The sequence below is a fragment of the Bidens hawaiensis genome, unplaced genomic scaffold, assembly GCF_021521415.1.
Source record: "Bidens hawaiensis isolate Kalapana, Puna unplaced genomic scaffold, B.hawaiensis_p1.1 tig00010601_1, whole genome shotgun sequence".
NCBI classification, from domain to species: domain Eukaryota; kingdom Viridiplantae; phylum Streptophyta; class Magnoliopsida; order Asterales; family Asteraceae; genus Bidens; species Bidens hawaiensis.
Window position 1 is genome coordinate 112001 of NW_027491814.1, and position 19518 is coordinate 131518.

Below are 19518 nucleotides of genomic sequence, written 5' to 3' on the forward strand. Positions count from 1 at the left end.
GTGTTTTTAGGATTACCTATATCGTGTTAGTTGAGAAAGGGAGGAGATCTAGCATCACTTAGTGTTTTCCTAGTTGTTCGTATATTTGATAGTGGTTACCATTATAGTTGTCGTTACCGAGTGTTACAAGTTGGATTCTCAACCTCAGTAGTGCTTCCTTATCCGTGATATTCACATAGTATTTTAAGTGTCACGATCTTGTGCAAAAAGCAAATCATTCCATCTATTTTATATTTCACCACACGCACAGCACCACATCAGTTAACCAAGACAAATTGACAATAATAATAGAAACAACACACATGTAATAAAAAAAACCGTGTAATATATGGGCTATAAACTTTTGTGGTTAAACAAAGAATTAAAGGAAACTCATATTAAATATGGAATTTGAATGGTGGTGGAATAATATGCATGGTGGTTCATAACTGGCGTGACAACTTATGGCATACGCCTCTCGATTGTAATTGGATTCTTTTATTTGTCTATATATGATAAATGTGTTATTCGAAAAAAATATTTGAAATTTGTAACAAAATTTAAATATTTTTTTTATCTTTTATGTTGTTACATTTATTTAATTTTGAAATTTCATATATTATATTTATTTATATGTTTAAAAAATATATGTAAGGATTTGTGGTTAAAGAAGATTTTATTGGGATTCAAAGTTTTATTGATTATTATATTGTTGATTGTTATTGTTATTCTTTTATTTTTCATAATACAGTGTAATATACTTATTTTTTTTCAATTTTTATAACATTTTTAATCATGCCTATAATTAGTAATTCAAAATTTAATATGACGTTTTTGTTAAAAATTTTGTCTGAACTTTTTTATTTTTTCATAAACATTCTCGATTTTTTCTTTAACAATCTTATATACAAAAAAAATATTTCTAAACTTGATAGGAAATTTAAAATTAAGCACATAAATAACATAAATTAACTTACTATGTTTACTTTTTCTCCTTCATATTTAAAGTTAAATATTTTTCAAATCGTTAACCATACTAATTATGATGTAATTTTGTAAATGATAATATCTTTGTAACTTTTTTCAAAGGTCAAAATGAATTATTCGATGCGAAAAATCTTTAATTACAAACATCATACTCTCTATAATAATGTGTTTATAAATTAGCAAATGAAAACTAGAGCCTATATCTCTTAACACAATATATTTATAATTGAATTTTATGGTTATATTTGTAATTAATTTTTATAAATTTTACACCTTTTATTATATATTGTTATTAATATGCTTACGAAAAGACATTTTCTCAACCCGCGTAGCACACAGGCATATAAGCTAGTTATTTAATATTATAAAACGTTTTTTTTTTAAAATTTATGGGTAAAATGACTAATTTTCCATCATGTGCCTTGCACATGTCATGATTTAACGAAAAAACTAACTGGGTTTGGGTCCAAAGACAAACAGTGTAGCATTTAGAATACATAAAGTACGAATCATGTTAGATCTAAAGATAAAAGATAATCACTGAAATTTGATACATACATAAAGGACAATATTTGTAATTTTATTAATGAGTTGTATGGATATTGACCTGAAAATGTCAGTTGTCACACAAACCCCTCACATGCTCACCTTTGACAAGTCTATTAAAATTTTTAAAGTTGATATGACCAAGACGTCGAGGCCAAAGAGATGAATCGTTCTCCGAGGCATTGGATATCAAACATGAGGCAGTTTGTGGTGAATACGAACTTCTCATATCTAATATATAAGCAACATTATGCCTCGGAGTAAGCATCAAAATCCATTCCTTTGGAACTTTAAAACCTGATTTCAAGATAAAGCATTCATTTTCAATAAACTGGGTTGAGTATATTGTATCACAAATTTGGGATACGCTAAGCAGATTGTGATTGAGTTGTTCAATGAGATTGGCATCCTCAAAAGTTAAAGTGTCGGTTGAGACCTTTCCTCTCTAAGTTATTTTCCCTCCCACCTACGAAAGATACAGATCCAACTTCGAATGGTTGCACATCAAAAAGTAAGGATTCGTATCTCGTTATATGTCGGGTATAGCCATTGTCTAAGTACCAAAAACTATTGACAGGCCTCCTTGACTGACCCTAGATGCCATCAACAATTAGTTAGACATGGGTTCCCGATACAAAGTTGTCTTTGGAAGGTTAACAATAAAATCACCAAATTTTATTTTATTTCCATAAAACGTTTTTCTTCTAGGTGAGTGATGAAGAGTCGTCCTTAGGAATCCAAGCAAAAAACTTGTTCATTTTGATTAACAGTTTTGGACTTTGTTTTCTTTATTTTCAAAACAACATCCTCAGATTTTTCAATCTTTGTATTCATTTTATTTTTCTCCATTTTGTTCTCCAATAAGGCTTTCTTATTTTCTTGTTTTTGTTGACTTTGGATCTCACATCCATTTCACTGGTTTCGTTTTCAGTTTGATCAGTCCTTGAGCCCGAGTTGCTATAAGCTGTTGATCGGGAATGATTAAACTGCTTTTGCATATCTATTTGTTGCTTAAACAAGTTCTTGTAATGTCTTGCAATGTGAGGGGTTACCACACACAAAGCGACATTTCCTACTCTAAACACCATAATACTCATTGGAACTATAAGAATTTTGATGGTGCGGAATAAGTGATATTTGGAAAATGGATCATGATTTTGTCTTCTGTCATATTTCTGACCCAAATCATTAAAACATCAATATTTTCATCCAAAACATCATGACCAATGCCAACATCAACATTGTCACAATTAACATTAATATTCAAAAATGAGTTTAATGTATTTTGCATTGAAACATAGTTATTATCATTACAGACAGAGTTGACATTTAACTGTTTTGAATCCACAACACACTCAAAAAGTGAATTTAAAATGTTATTCTTATCACAACTCATGACATCGTCCAATGAATCTACATCTCCTAAACCACTTGGTGAAGAAGATGAATTTTCATTAGTACTCACTGGTTCACAAACTGGATCAACAGATAGAGATACCTTAGGGAAAAATATCTTAGGATTTGGTACATGACCAACTCCATAGACCATTTCATTTTTAGTAGGGGTGTTAAAACTAAAGTAGGGTAAGGATGTATAGTTATTATTAAATGGTGGGGGAACAACTTCATATTCATATCCCAAACCCCTCTTTTGTTTTACTCCCATTTGTGAACCGATACTAACATTTAACTTATTAGAGGCCATTTCTAACTTATCTACAGTTATCTTTCTCTCAGCAAGATCTAACTCGAGTTCTTCAACTTTAGCATTTAAACTAGTTACTCATTTTTTATAAGATTCACATTGTAAGTTTTCTTCGAATAACTTTCGATGTAAGTTTGCCATGTCATCATGTTGAGTGTTAATTCTAGTGGTAAATATCTTTTTAGCTTTCTTATATTCCTGATTTAGATATCTAAGATTAATAAGTTCTTCAGACATCCTAGCATTATGGGCTCTATAGTTTACTACTTTATCAATACACAATTTAGAGCATACGCCATCCTGGCAAAGTTGATCGGTAGCATTAGCACACTCAACTGAGCCATCCAGTCGGGTTTAACAGATTCACCCAATTGAGTCAGCAATGCCCTTCAATAAGCTTTTGAGCTCCCTTGATCAATCCTAGGAACCCCTTGACCTATAGATGACATGTTCTTCACAAACCTTCGACCCCAGCACCAAAACCTTTACCTCCCTCACCATCAGTCACATCCATAATCTTGACATTGCTAACCGGCTTTGTTAGGTTTGTGCACTCCCTTGCGAAATGCCCTATATCATTACAGTTGTAACACCGTAGCTTGTCTTTGTGAAGCCCAATATTATTGTTCTTTCCATATTTCTTCGGTTGCACCAAAACTATTCTTTCCATATTTCTTGATGTAGTTTGTGGCCCGGTTTACAACCATAGTCATTTGGTACTTGATGTCCAACCTCTTAATATCTTTTTCTTTAATTTCTGCTAGATCCCCTTAAGTGAAGGATGGTGGTAACAGGTTCCCTTTCAATAGTTTCCTTTCAATTGTTCATTCTTAGCTTGTCATCCACCTCAAATGATATGAGGGTTGAGACTAGGTCTATTAGGGTTGTTGCGCTCATATGCTTGGTTATCTTTGATTGCAGTTACATTTTCGTTTCAAGCATACGACAAAGAGTTCAAAAAATTCTTGTTAACTTCATACACATCCCGAATAATACCAACACTTCTCATTCTTGTATTCAATGCTTCAAACATATCAATGAGTGTTGAAACAATCTATCCCTAAATATGATTAAACATGTTGAATTCCCTATTCAGCATCTCTCTTCGTCTTTCCCTCATATCCAAATTTTCCTCAAACTTCTTAACCAAGGCATCCTAAAGTTGCTTTGCATTTGTACAGTCTCTAATGCTTTGGGTGATCTGTAGGCCTAGACACATGCTATGTAACATTTCGGGTTTTTCACTTTCATTTTGTAACCGTTACCCGATCCATTTACGGGTCCGGGCTCGATAACTAATAAAATCCCCGTATTTATCGAATTATAATTACTTTATTATTTAATTATCGTTTCATCAATTTAAATTTGACACTTTTAATCCAAAATATAAAGCTTAAACCTTTATGTGTCCATCCTCAAACTTTAAGGTTCTATATGTAAATATTGTCTTGACCCATATTGTTTAATGGATATCCATTACCAAACCCGACCCACCTCCACGTTTTCTTGTACCCGAATCAAGAAATAAATCAATTGAATGTCCTAATCCATTTGTAATCAATATAATGATTTTGAAATCATTTATTTATATTAGGCGCGGCTCACCGACGATCTCAATTAGGAATTTACAGCCAAAATGATCTAATCACCCAAAAATAACTTAATCAAACCCTAATTGCTATTATCTATATAAACGATTGTTATTTTTCAATTCAACGCGTCCAAAACATCACTAAATTAACGCCTACTAAACCCCCTAATCAATTTCATTTTCCTAAACAACCCGTCAGTCTTTTGATTCAAAGTTAGGCCGCTAGCTTGTGAGTCTCGTTCATCAACGAATCGAAAGTTTCAAGGAAATTAAAATATATCATTGTAATCGGTTTTTAATGGGGAATAAAAACCCTAATCTTAATCGATCGCACATGGACCCTAATCGCGATTGTGAATCTAGGGTTCTTGATGTGTTTTTTACATTCTGGTTAAATTGTTTTAAGATTGGGGTTATAAACAACTTGACAACATAGCTCAGATGGTTGTGTTGTATGTGTATTAAACTCAAGTCGCGGGTTCGACCCTCCCACACCCCCTTATTTTTGGAAAATTATTCTTTTAATTCTTTTTAATCAATAAATTCATTTTAATAATAATAATAATAATGATTAAACAAAGTTGTTTAACTAAAAATTGACCTTTTAATATTCATTTTCGTTCATATATATTTCTCTAAGACATGTTTTCATTATATATATATATATATATATATATATATATATATATGGTAGGGTTAACGTAAAAAACAATAGTTTTGTGAGAAGCATAAGAATATATGTGGACCCTTGGATCTAGGATCTAGTGGTTAAGATTGGTAGTTTCTAAAAGTTGTATAGTTTCCTATTTACATGGTATAGTGTCATATTTAAGCGGTGTACTTTATTTTAAAGCATTCCCACACTTCTCACAAAACAATTGTTTTTTATTTGAACCCTTTTCTATATATATATATATATATATATATATATATATATATATATATATATATACAGGGCCGGCTCTGAGAATTCATGTGCTCCGGCCGAGTCGAAAAAGATATGCCCTTAAATCTTAATGTACTAAATAATGTAAACACATTTTTATACTTAAAGTTATAGCGATAAACATAACAATTAGAAAATCATGATATTCATAATGAGTTTATGACATACTTAGTAGGCTAAGAGCTAACTGAGGATTTGTGAAACTCTCCTAACATTTTTTATAATAAATTTGTGGATCAACTCTTCGCAGATTATGCTCTCTAATGTTCTGTTCTCGATAGCAATCATTGCCAACCCGCTAAGTATTTCTTAAGGCATTTTGTGTCCAAAATAAGATTTCAATAACTATAATTATGAAAAACTCATTTTTGTGGATGCTACCATGATTGCTGGCGTTCGAAGTCGACTTTGCTATTATCCCGCCTATTTTTTCTTTTATTTATTCAACTTATATTGAATAATTAAAAGTACCTGACCTTTTTCAAATTTTAGCGGGCTTATAAGTCTTTGAGTAATAAAAAAAGGGGGTCCAAAAGGTGTTCGAGTAATATAAAAATAGTTGGCTTATAAACACTCGGGTATTCTTCATATATAACCTGGGAATTTAAAAAAAAAGTGTGCCCCCGAAGAAAACGTGCCCCGACCGGTCGTCCAATTTGCACAACCCAAGAGCCGCCCATGTATATATATATATATATATATATATTGAATTTTAATATTATTGTAAAGAAATTAATAATATATTTAGGATTTTATGATAAAAAAAATTAATTCGTTGTTTACACTTTTGATAAAAGTCCCCGTATTTCCTTTTTTATATGTCTCATTATAAATTTCCACTTTCAAAATTTATTAGTCAATTTTTAAGTTCACCTTTAACGAACACAACTAACATTAATAAACAATATTGATGGATCCAATTTCTAAGAGCACTATTGTCATTGGGTAAGCAAAAAAGGTAATCATTCAATTTATCTTAAATTTTGTGTTTCAAACCATGACACTTTTAATGGAAAGAAGGGAGCATGTTATAATTTGGTTTTAAAGCTATATGTTTGGTGAGACCTATGAGACGCTTATTTTTTTACTATAAAATTATTTCTTAATTATAAATAATATCTTTTATTAAATCATATATTAATTTTTAGTATATCCCTATTTTATAGGAGTTTTATATCAAATATTTTGTGAGATTAATTTTTAATTTAATGAGATTTTATAACCTATTTAAAGACTATCTGGGTTTGGTGAGACTTATATATGTGAATTCGGGTCAAATGCATAAAAAGCCTCCATTTACAAATAATGCAATCTAGTGGCTTGAGAGAATGTAGAAAGCAACCCGAGAGCTTTTAAAGGTTTCGTGTATATATATTATTTTAGATTGGACTTTGTCTAACTCAAAATCTAAATACACTTGTAAACGTGTTACATTATTTTTCTATTAATCCTTCAAAAGCATCTATTTTCTCTCCACCTATGCAAACATTCTTAAAAATCTTACATTTTCACTAGGTCTGTGTAACGGTTCAGAACCGCGAGAATCGAACCGGAACCGAAAATGACTAAAACTTAGAACCGGAACCTATTATAGTAAACCGGTTTGGTTCCAGAACCGGTAAAGTCAGTTCTCGCTAATCGGTTCTGGCCAGAACCGGTTCCGTTGTATATTTATCAAATATGTTATGCAAACTTTGCAAATTACAAAAAAAGTTTACATAATTGTATGTCTTCTTTCACGGTAAAATTAATTTAGATTACAACATGAACATCCGTTATGTTTTTTTATTAAAACCTAATTGTTGAAGTTAAATAAATCATTAGCAACGATAGATTAAAGGAAGATCATATCAATTTATATTAAATTACGTTGATAGCTTAAATCAAAATTGATCATGGTTGCTAGGTCTTGAACACAATGAAAGAAGATTTGAATTAAATAATGATTGAATGGATGCGGGTTAATAAGTCACTCTATAAAAAATGGGTATTGGTAAATTTAATTAAAACGTTTTTAATATTCATGTTCTTTGGTTTCACGCCTAGAATCACTGGTTTTACCCGTAACCGAACCGCGAACCGTTTAATACAAATTCTGAGAACCTAAAACCGTAATGTAACAAGGTTAGCGGTTCTGAGGCACCGGTTCGATTCCGGTTCCGCGGTTCTAACGGTTCCGAACCGTTTTTTCTCACCCCTAATTTTTACACAATCACTCCTTTTTATACTTTCAATTAAAAATAAATATTGTGTAGGAGTTCGTTAAGTCTCTCACATCAAGACAACTAATTCTTATCTAATACATCGCTAGATGCTAAAATCTAGAGTTTGGAAGACATGTTTTTTATCCTCCCAGAGCATATGTTCATACCTGCATAGAGATTAAGTTGAAGTTTTGTAACTGATTAACGGTGAACAAAGACGTGATCTCGTATAGCACCATGATATATAATTGGTCTAGCCCAAAACGGTTTCAGTCACGAAGCTACACAGATGTTTGAGGTAATGAAACCCTCAGGGACCAAACCTAACTACATAACAGTGCTTGGGGTATTGTTTGCTTGTAGTCACGCGGGATTTGTAGATAAAGAGAGATCATATTTTCAATCAATGGAAAAAGTTTATGGCATTAAACCGGGTAGAGAGCACTATGGTTGCATGGTTGACCTACTAGGACGGGCCAGGAGGCTTAACGAGGCGGTTGAGCTAATACACAAAATGGAGCCTGAACCGGACGCGGTGACATGGAGGACTTTGCTTGGCTCGTGTAGGATTCACCGTCACATGGATCTAGCTGCATATGCTGCCAAACGAGTGCTAGATCTTGACCCAGATGATGCAGGAACTTATATCCTGTTATCAAATATTTATGTGAACAGTAACAGGTGGGAAGATGCTGAACGCGTTAGGAAGATGATGAAGGGTAATAATGTGAGGACAGAACCGGGGTGTAGTTGGATTGAAGTTGATAAACAAATTCATGCATTAATTTGTGTTGAGGGGTGATTCGCATCTGAATATAAATGAGATCACACGGAAGCTGGTTCAATATGCTCAGAGGTTAAGGGAAGTGGGTTATGTTCCAGATACAAGTTTCGTGTTGCATGATGTTGAAGGGGAGCAAATGGAAGATCCGTTGTTGTATCATAGTGAAAAGCTTGCAATTGTGTATGGTTTAATGGCTTTAACAAAGGGGAAAACTATAAGAATCAGGAAGAATCTTAGAATATGTGGAGATTGTCATTTGTTTGCTAAACTTTTGGCACAAATGGAAGGTCGGAATATTGTTATTTTTTTTAAATAATTAGTAGCTTGTCATTTCAAATAAAAGGATCAAATTACAATAACGAGGCAGGTAAGCGGGCAACAAGCTGCGCCGCCACCCCCTTAGAGATCCGATTCGTTATCATCATTTTCAAGGAGGAGTTTGCTCGTGTGGAGATTATTGGTAGCAGAAACTGTGACTTAATAAGCATCATGCCAAACAGTTTTTCTTTAGTCAATTCTTTGTTTTGCTGTTCGAAAGGTTATCATCATCCTCTTTTTGACAATCATGTATATTATTGATTGTTTTCCAACCTTAAAGCAGTCATATATGTACCAGGTGTGAATCTAAAAATACACATACAAGAATACAAGAGTTTGCTTGTTTGGTCAAAAGAATGGCCTACTCAACAGGCACCATTAAGTCTGTAATCTTTGTGTAACTTTTTGGCTTCTTGGGGCTTACAAAAGCATTTCTGATGAATTTTTAGGATAGCAAGCCTACATGGCTTCTCGAGGTTTAATAGAATGATGAAGATGTTTGGTTTTACTTATATTAATTTAGTTATTTCTTTTTGCTCTTCTTATACACCATGTTTCACTTTTTTTGAAAGCTTTGATCATATGCTTCAGAGTTCAGACTCTTTAGCAAGCCTGGATAATGGCCATTACTAGTCTTTGGGTCTTGGCTTATTTTTGTTGGATAATATTATCATATATTTTATATATTATGTAAAATTTGAACCAAAATATTTGAATGACCATAGTTTTACTGCAAATCTACCAATAAAAGCATGAAAGTTCTTAAAGTTACAGTGTCTATCCAGATGTTATCGAAGTTAACATCCAACGAGTGCTTTATGCCTGAATTATTCATTTCTAACAAATATCAATCTCAGATACATGTCATCGTCTCTTGTAGCTCATCTTTGGTAGCTTCATTCTTCTTAATCCAGCAGCAAAAGAATTTGCAAAGATGCAAAATCTTTTGCACCCTAATCCCTTTCAGTACCATTCCTTGCAGAAACTGCAACAAAAACATCACTCCTTCAACTAACATTTCGTATTCCTAGTACTTTGCATGACCATAGTACATAATAAGAAGCTGACCTCATTATGACGGGGTGACCTCAATATTTAGGTCATAGTTTCCCATCATATGTTGTTGCTCTTGTTGAATTCTTCTAACAGACGCATCGACAGAGCGCTTACATTTCCAGATTTTAATAAGCTCAAGTCTTGGTACGTCACCAATTTTGAGGGGGGTCTCTTCAAGTTCAATGCAACTGAGGATTTCTAATTGTTTGAGACAAGGGAATCTTGGACTACAGACCTCCCACTGTTTGATATTTAACCATTCAAGTCTCAAGAATTTTAACTGTTGGAATTCCTGACCATCTGTGTTCCAGCTGCTTCCTTCAAAGGCATCATGTGTAAGTTTCAGAACCTGGAGATTAGGTAACGACTGAATGATGACATATCACTCCAAGGTAGACCACAATGACTTAGTGTAAGTGATTTCAATGTTGCTGGGAGTGTAATATGATTCTTTCCATGCACAGGAAAACTCCACAAACTGAGGCTTTCAAGGTAAGTGAAAGATTTGAAGTCATTTTGCTTATTGCTTTTAGTAATGCATGAAAGTTTCTTAATGCATGGAAAATACTTTAGAAAACTCCATGCCTCATCTTCCAACCTCACATATGAAATAGTTTGCAAATTCATTGGTTTTTCAATGGAACCAATGTCAAAGCGCCATTTCGAGCTCTTCAAATGCCTCAAATTTACCATATCTGATATGTTACTTTAAACCTTTTCAAACGCATGAAACAGTGTGGGTTTGGTGGATCAGGCGACATTAACTAGTGTTTTGAGAGCTTGCACGAGTCTAGCCCTGCTAGAGCTAGGAAGACAAGTACACGTGCACGTGTTGAAGTACAATCGTGATTTGATACTTAGCAATGCGCTTCTTGACATGTACTGCAAATGTGGTAGCATGGAAGATGCACGGGTTGAGTTCACTAGGATGGCTAACAAAGATGTGATCTCGTATAGCACCATGATAATTGGTCTAGCCCAAAACGGTTTCAGTCACGAAGCTATACAGATGTTTGAGGTAATGAAAACCTCGGGGACCAAACCTAACTACATAAAAATACTCGGGGTGCTGTTTGCTTGTAGTCACGCGGGATTTGTTGATCATGGGAAATCATACTTTCAATCAATGGAAAAAGTTTATGGCATTAAACCGGGTAGAGAACACTATGGTTGCATGGCTGACTTACTTGGACGAGCCGGGAAGCTTAACGAGGCAGTTGAGTTAATACACAACATGGAGCCTGAATCGGACACGGTTACATGGAGGACTTTTCTTGGCGCATGTAGGATTCACCGCAAGATGGATCTAGCTGCATACGCTGCTAAACGGGTGCTAGATCTTGACCCAGATGATGCAGGAACTTATATCCTGTTATCAAATATTTACGTGAATAGTAACAGGTGGGAAGATGCTGAACGTGTGAGGAAGATGATGAAGGGTAATAATGTGAGGAAGGAACCGGGGTGTAGTTGGATTGAAGTGGATAAAGAGATTCATGCGTTTGCGTTGAGAGATAATTCACATCCGAAAATAGATGAGATCACACGGAAGCTGGTTCAATATGCTCAGAGGTTAAGGGAAGTGGGTTATGTTCCGGATACGAGTTTCGTGTTGCACGATGTTAAAGGGGAGCAAATGGAAGATCCATTGCTGTATCATAGTGAAAAGCTGGTAATTGTGTATGGTTTAATGGCTTTAACTAATGGGAAAACTATAAGAATCGGGAAGAATCTTAGAATATGTGGAGATTGTCATTTGTTTGCTAAACTTTTGGCAGAAATGGAGGGTCGGAATATTGTTATTAGAGATCCGATTTGTTATCATCACTTTCAAGGAGAAGTTTGCTCATGTGGAGATTATTGGTAGCGGAAGCTGAGACTTAATTGGCACTATGCCAAACAGTTTTTCTATAATCAATTCTTCGTTTTGCTGTTCAAAACGTTATCATGGTCTCATCATCCAGTCATGTACATTATTGATTTTCCTACATTGAAGCAGTCACCTATGTATGATGAGCAAATAAAAAACGTGAATCTAAAAACACTCAAACAAGTAAGTCTGTTATATTCATTAACCTTTTGGCTTCTTGGGGATTACAAAAACATGTCGGATGTATTTTAGGATAGTAAGTCTAAATGGCTTCTTGAGGTTTACAGTTACGTTGAAGATATATTAATATAACATTATAACGATGAACATGTTCGGTTTCATTTGTATTAATTTGGTTATTTGCTCTTCTTTTACACCATGACCATGTTTCACTTTGTAAGCTTTAATCATGTTCTCCAGACTCCTTGGCTAGCCTGGATGACGGTCATTGTAAGTCCTTGGGTCTTGGCTTATTTCTGTTAGATAATATTATCATATTCTGTATATTATGTAATTATTAGGTGATATTATTTTATGTTGTTTCCCTTCTAATTATGCTTAATATTAAAATTAAATAGTGATCAACTTAATACTTGATGCATACTAGGTTTTCATTGTTTCATATGATATCATGTAATTTTCCATAACATATAACATGGAAACAAAAAACGTCATCTGTGAAGGTCTGCAAGGGCCAAAAGAATGAAATCCAAGATCCAGATGTTTGGACCAAAAACTTTGAATGATTGGCATTCCATAAAAGCATGATCTTATTACATATTCTTGGAAAGATGCTCCATAGTTTTACTGCAAATCTACCAATAAAAAGCGGGAAATTTCTTAAAGTTGCAGTGTCTTGAAGTTATCGATTAATCATTGCATCAATTGTTTTCAGGCCATGTTAACATCCAACCGTGTGCTCTATGCCTCAATTATGCATTTCTAACAGATATGAATCTCAGATACACATCATGATCGTCTTTTATAGCTCATCTTTGGTAGCTTCGTTCTTCTTAATCTCAGCAGCAAAAGATCCTCCACGGTTTTATTGCAAATCTGCTTGAAAAATGATAAATGTTACAGTTTTTAATTGATCATTGCATCAATCATTTTCATGTGCCCTGCTTGCGGTGCGCGCATATAATGTATATATGTGTGAACCCTCGGGTGGGCAAAAGTAAAATTGCACTAATTTTGACGTTATTTTACTAATCTCGTGAAAATAACGTTAAAAGTGATGGAAGGTTAATCAGACATCATGTGGTGGCGTTGATAGCCGAAAGACAAGGGTACATGCACCAATCAGCCGGCGTCCCGATGATTGAGTGCTATGTGCCTTATGTCCAAAGCTTGATGCAAAACTACTATCGAGCCGGGGGTCTCACCGGAAGCAGCCTCTCGATCCCCATGGGGTAGAGGTATGGCTGTCTACATCTTACCCTCTTCAGACCCTACCATAGTTTTGCTATTGGTGGGATATACTGAATACGATGATGATGATCAATCATTTTCAGGTCATGTTATGATCCAACCCGATGCTCTATGCCTGAATTATGCATAATTAACAATTATGAATCTCGGATATGCGTCATGATCATCTCTTCATAACTCATCTTTGGTAGCTTCATCATTCTTATTCTCAGCAACAAAAGATGCAAAATCTTTAAGTATAGATTCATACACCTCAATCCCTTTCAGAAAATGCAACAAAAACACAACTCCAATAACTAACGTTTTGTAGTCCTTAGTTTTTGCTTTTACTTAGCACTTTGTTTGACCATAGTAAAGTTAAAGAGGCTTACCTCATTATGATGATGAATAAGTATATGAGTGTTTGCCATTTGAGAGAATACAATTGCAGGCACACCCTTCAACCGAAAGTAATGAGCATAAAAATAGAGGCGGGAAAGATCTACTGTAGAAAACATGTGTGCTTTCTGTATGTTCAGTCCTACAGTCCTACTTCATCCGGTAAACATGTCAGCTGCAAATTTTGCACCAATGATTTTTTTGGCAAAATATGTACCTGATTCAGAAGCTTGGGTTGGTCATCTGATGGAAAGCTAATTTTATGCAATGGCCTATATATATAAATCAATAAAATAATAAGAATTCAACATGATAACAAGCAGTGTTAAATGGGCCATGTTCGTTGGCTGGCGGGTCGAAAACGACATGAGTTTTCATGATTCACATGAACAATTGCACATTTTCAACAGGCTTAATTACCTACTTATGAATGAATCAATTCGGTTTATGTTTGTTCTCTGACAAGTCAACCACAACAAATCAAATATCATAAAAGTAGAAAGCAGACTGAGAAAGCTGATCATCTCACTTCTTTCTTTAAAAACGTTACCCGCTTTGACTAAATCATTGGTCACAAATATGATGCAAAGAACCAAATTATGAACTCACCATTTATTAAAAGTATTATAGCAGTTAATTCATGGCTAAATTACATCAGGAAATTATAATTCAACATTTATCTTGGTCAGTAATTACTTTTTTCAAGCAATTCACAATATAATTTGGGTTTTAGTAAATCAAAATGTTCAATAAATCTTGAGCTAATTTCATACAAGTTAAAAAAGCAGCATTATATATTACCCTAGAATGTTTTAATACTCGCAAAGCAAAGTTAGCAGCTGCAGCCAACTAGCTGCACAAGCCAAGGCAGCCAAACTCAATAATTTTTGAATCTTTCTATGCAACGTCAATCTTTAGGTAGTAGTTTCCCATATCCTGTTGCTCTTCTTGAATTCTTTGAACAGATTCATTAACTGAGTCGCTGCAATTGTAGATTTGAATAAGCCTAAGCGTTGGTATGTCCCCAATTTCAAGGGGGATCTCTTCAAGGTTTAGACACCACAAAATTTCTAATTGTTCGAGACACGGGAAGCTTTTACTATCTACTTCCCACAGTTTGATATCTAACTCTCTAAGTCTCAAAAACTTTAGCTGTGGAAATTGCTGACCAGCTGTGTTCCAGCATCTTCCCTCAAAGGCACGGAGTCTTAGTTTTAGAACTTGGAGATTAGGTAACGACTGAATGATTGACATGTCACTCCACACTAGACAACACCTTTCTAGTGTAAGTCCTTTTAATGTTGCTGGGAATGTAAGGTGATTCTTTCCATGCACAGGATAACTCCATAAAGTGAGCCTTTCAAGGTAGGTGAAAGCTTTGAAGTCGTTTTGCTTATCACTTTCAGTAATGCATTTAAGTTTCTTAATGCAGGGAAAATAAGTTTGAAAAGTATGTGCCTTATCTCTCAACGCCACATGTGAAATAGTATGCAAATTCATTGGTTTTTCAATGGAACCAAAAACAAAGAGCGAATTCCAGCCCCACAAATGCCTCAAATTTACCAAATTGGATATGTTACTCGGTAAAACTATTCGGTTATGATATACATTATAAATGAGGGTTTGAAGGTTCCATAACTTGCATAATGAAGATGGAAACCTGCTGATGGATTCGAAATTGCAAGATACCTCAAGTGAATTAGCAATTCCATGCCTTTAGGAAAATCCCTTAATTCACACTCTAGTAGATCTAACACCCTAAGTGGCAGAAATGAATGCATATGCTTTGCAAGGTCATTACTCAAGGATTTGAAACCACTGAACCACACAACTGATCGTAGGTTTTTGGTGGATGAATGCATTAAGTCTGAATCGTAAGTATCGATGAACTTACGGGCTGGCTTACATGGTGGTGTAATTACATTAGAAGACATTATCAGCCTTTCCGTTTCTAGGATGAATCGTTCTTCATTGGCTTTTTTCAGGCATAGCTCCCTAACAAGATCATGCACTTTACAACTTTTGACACCTCCATCAGAATTCCTGCTGTCTACAATCACAAGATTTCTGTCAATTAGATCCATCAGGTAACCCTCTACAATATCCTCCAACCTTCTATTCCCATCTTCTTAATAAACCCCTCAGCCACCAATAACCAGGTCAACCTTTTTACTTTAAACCTGTAGTCTTCACGGAAGCCACCAAGATAAAGAAAACACTCTCTCAAGTGAAGAGGAAGATGGTTGTAACTTAAACCTAATGTTTCCAAACATCCAGTCTCCTCGCCAACAATGTATGAGCCCGTCCTTTCAGCAATTTCCATCCACAAGTTCCTACTCCATGCTTCTTTTTCCAGAATACCTGCAATGACAACCACGACAAGCGGTAATCCTTGACAATTTTCTACTATTTGCATTCCGGGTTTAAGTGACCACTCAGGGCATTCATTGCCATGATACACCTTCTAACACAAGAGCTCCCAGCTTTTTTCTTTGCTCAAATATCCCAAGTGATGAATGAGTCCATCTGAATTTGCATGCTTAGCGACTTCAATTACACGACTGGTGAGCAGAATTCGACTTCCATTGTTTTCATGGGGGAAAAATAACTTGAGGTTATCCCATGTGTCTATGTCCCAGATATCATCAATGACGATCAAATATCTCCTACCCATTAGATTTTTGTGCACCAATTCACGGAGTCGAGCGTCACTAGCATTTCAATGTGCAGTTGACCACGAATGGATTCCAAAATTTGAACCAACACAGCTCGCTTATCATAGGTTTGAGACACAGTAACCCATACACGGACATGAAAATGATGCATAACAAAACGATCATTGAATACCTTGTTGGTGAGGGTGGTCTTGCCTATTCCAACCATACCAACAATTGAGACAACATCTACCTTCATTGGACGATCCGCAACAAGTTTGTCTCTTATGAGCTCAACATCACGACCAAGCCCCACCACAATTTGATCGAATAATTTCTTGTGTGAATTCGTGGAGATGGAAATTGGAGAAGGATCTGACTGATTTAGAGAAGAATCCATCTTAATAATGCTCATGAATTCAACCTCGAGAGACTTGAATCTTCTCCTAACATTATCAAGAAGATTTAATAAGGAATTAGGGAGTTCCACCTCTACATATCTCCTAACATGATCAAGATTTGTATTAATTTTCCTAATGTGAACACAGGATAGAAACAGATTGAGGACAGACTTGAATGATCTCTTAACATCAGCACGATCACGATGATTGAAGTCCTCCACAGATGCATGGAGATTTCCATTCTTCCTAATGTGAACACTGGATAGAAAGAGATCCGCGATATACTCTGCCTCTTCTGCTGCATATGAATCTTTGCTTCAGATCATTAAGACTTAGTCTTTCGAGGTCCATGAATATTAGGGGTTGAATCATGGAGCCCAGGTCGTCATAGAGAAGCTGGAGTTGAGGTCGTGCATATATAATTGATGGGATATTGTTGATCAACGGGTTGTCGTCGTAGTTAATAAGCTGCTTCAACTTCTCCATGAAAATCTGGATACCAGCGTATGCCATCTAGAATAACAGATCTGGGTTCTATGTCTCTGAATGATGGAGTGGAGTAGAGAGAGGGGTGGAAGAGAGTCAACTCTGCCTCTGCCTGGAAGGAAGGAACCGAGTCTACTAATGTATAATGTACAAGTTTGAGTTTGAGGCTGGGTAATTGATGAAAATTTTGTACTTTAACCATTAAGTGAAATATACAGTTACAATTTACATTAAAATTACAGAAATTGCATAACTTAGATTACACAAATCTACCTATACTATTAAAACAACATCTTTTTGGATACACGTCATCATTCTACTGATCCATTATCAATAGATCGTTCATGTACCTTATCTACCATTTGAAGATCATGTATACACAAAGTATTGTTGTTATATAACTATACCTGAAAGTCTTAGTAAACAAATCATTATATTTTGATGCATTGGTATGAAGTTTTAAATGCTTGTAAAAAATAAGTTTTTTTATTGGTTAGAAACCATAAGTTCATGTACCTTATCTACCATTTGAAGATCATGTATGCGCAGAGTGTTGTTGGGATCTGCATTGAAGTTATCTGATGTGTAGTAAAACACACTTACTTTCCTTATGATTTTATTCTGGTTTTTATGCTTATTTGGTTATTTTATGAAAGTATTGGGGGCTAAGTGCAATAATTTACAAAGCTTAAATGTTAATTGTAGGTTTATGAAAGATGGTGAAAAAAGAGTCAATTTGGAAGATTCTAGAGGACTTGTTGGTCAAGTTTTGAAGCTATAACTCAAGGCCCAACCCAAGCCCACAAGTTAGAAGCCTTTTTTAATATTATATGAAGATAATTAATAGAGAATTCATCCATTATCTAAGCCAAGAACCCGAAAATAATAAAAACCCTAGCCTATTCAGCCTGTCCTATCGGAACAACTGTAGCAGCAGCCAAAAAAGAAGAAAAAAAGAGAAGAAGGAGGCGGCTGAGGTGGTTGTGGCGGCTGGAGAGGAAGAAGAACATCAAGGGGGATCTTGTGCAGCTGCTAGGCATCTTATACATCATAAATCTCAGCCATAAACCCTAAGTAATCATCCTTAAACTTTGGTTATTGTTCAAGAACCCTAACTTTGTTGAATTAGTCTTTTGCTTTGGATTGTTTTGCAAGTGATTGATAGTTTGACTTGTGATTGATTGTGTTTGAATCTTGAATGAATTTAATCATGTTTAAGTTGATGTTTGTGATGTTTTTCTTAAGTATACATGGCTGTCCAAAATCTATGAGTAGCTAAACTTGCTTGTTCTGCCTAGGATAGATGATTGTTGAGTAGTTTAGACTTGTTTAATGGATTGTTAATGTTCAAGACTTGAATTATTGATGTAAAGTTTAACTAAACCATAAATTAGATTGTGTGTGATGGCTGTGTTTTATGTTTTATTACTTATAATCCTCTTGCATTAGTTAACTGAATTAGTTTTGATTAATTGATTGCTTGTTAGACTCTTGACTTGGTGTTTAGGGTTTATTTGCGGGGTGTACAACCGTAGGGATAAATGGGTAATATAAATCATCTAAAATCAGTTAAAATACACATTCTTTGAGACCGAGAGGTGATAAGAAGTAATATTGTCTCGTTGCTTTTACTTGTTAGAATTAAGACCGCGCGAGAGTGGGTTTTTGTCTTGTCAAGTTTGAGTGTTTATGTGCAATTAGTTGGTTTAATTTGGGTTAAGTTAAATTGTTCCTCTATCCTTGGTGACATAGTATTTGTCTCCATTAGGATAGTGTGTCGATGAGACCGAGAGGAGAGTCGACATTTGAAAACGTTAATAATTGTTTTTCCGGTTTATTCTTTAAAATCAACTAAGATAAGTTAGAGATTGTTAGAGAGACTGAGAGGTAATTTGACTTTCTTAAACAAGTTTTAGTTGTGTCATCTTTTATAACCGGTGTCATGAATATTTTCAATCCGTTGTCTTGTTATTTCTGTCAACATGATTCATTCCTAGGTAGACGTCTTTATATATTGAATTTAAACCAAAGTTTTCAAAGTTTTGTCAAAAGTTTTCATTTAGTTAAGTTAAGTAGTTAAATAAATTCTAAAATAAATTAATTAAATATTTTGGTGAGTCTTGGTTAGAGTTTCGTAATTATAAACGTTTTCACGTGTCTTCGAGTTCGATATTCGGACTTT

At 34.7% G+C, this 19518-nt stretch overlaps 3 pseudogenes across 1 annotated transcript; 2 read left to right on the forward strand and 1 right to left on the reverse strand.

Moving 5' to 3' along the window:
• Nucleotides 1-7737: 7737 nt before the first annotated feature.
• LOC143535778 (pentatricopeptide repeat-containing protein At2g03880, mitochondrial pseudogene) lies at nt 7738-9058 on the forward strand (annotated as a pseudogene).
• A 1772-nt stretch (nt 9059-10830) lies between these two features.
• On the forward strand, nt 10831-14193 carry LOC143535788 (pentatricopeptide repeat-containing protein At2g03880, mitochondrial-like; annotated as a pseudogene). The gene is made up of 2 exons (XR_013135771.1): nt 10831-13102; nt 13501-14193. The product of XR_013135771.1 is annotated as a pentatricopeptide repeat-containing protein At2g03880, mitochondrial-like (transcript).
• A 7-nt stretch (nt 14194-14200) lies between these two features.
• LOC143535791 (putative late blight resistance protein homolog R1B-16) lies at nt 14201-17363 on the reverse strand (annotated as a pseudogene).
• Nucleotides 17364-19518: the final 2155 nt, after the last annotated feature.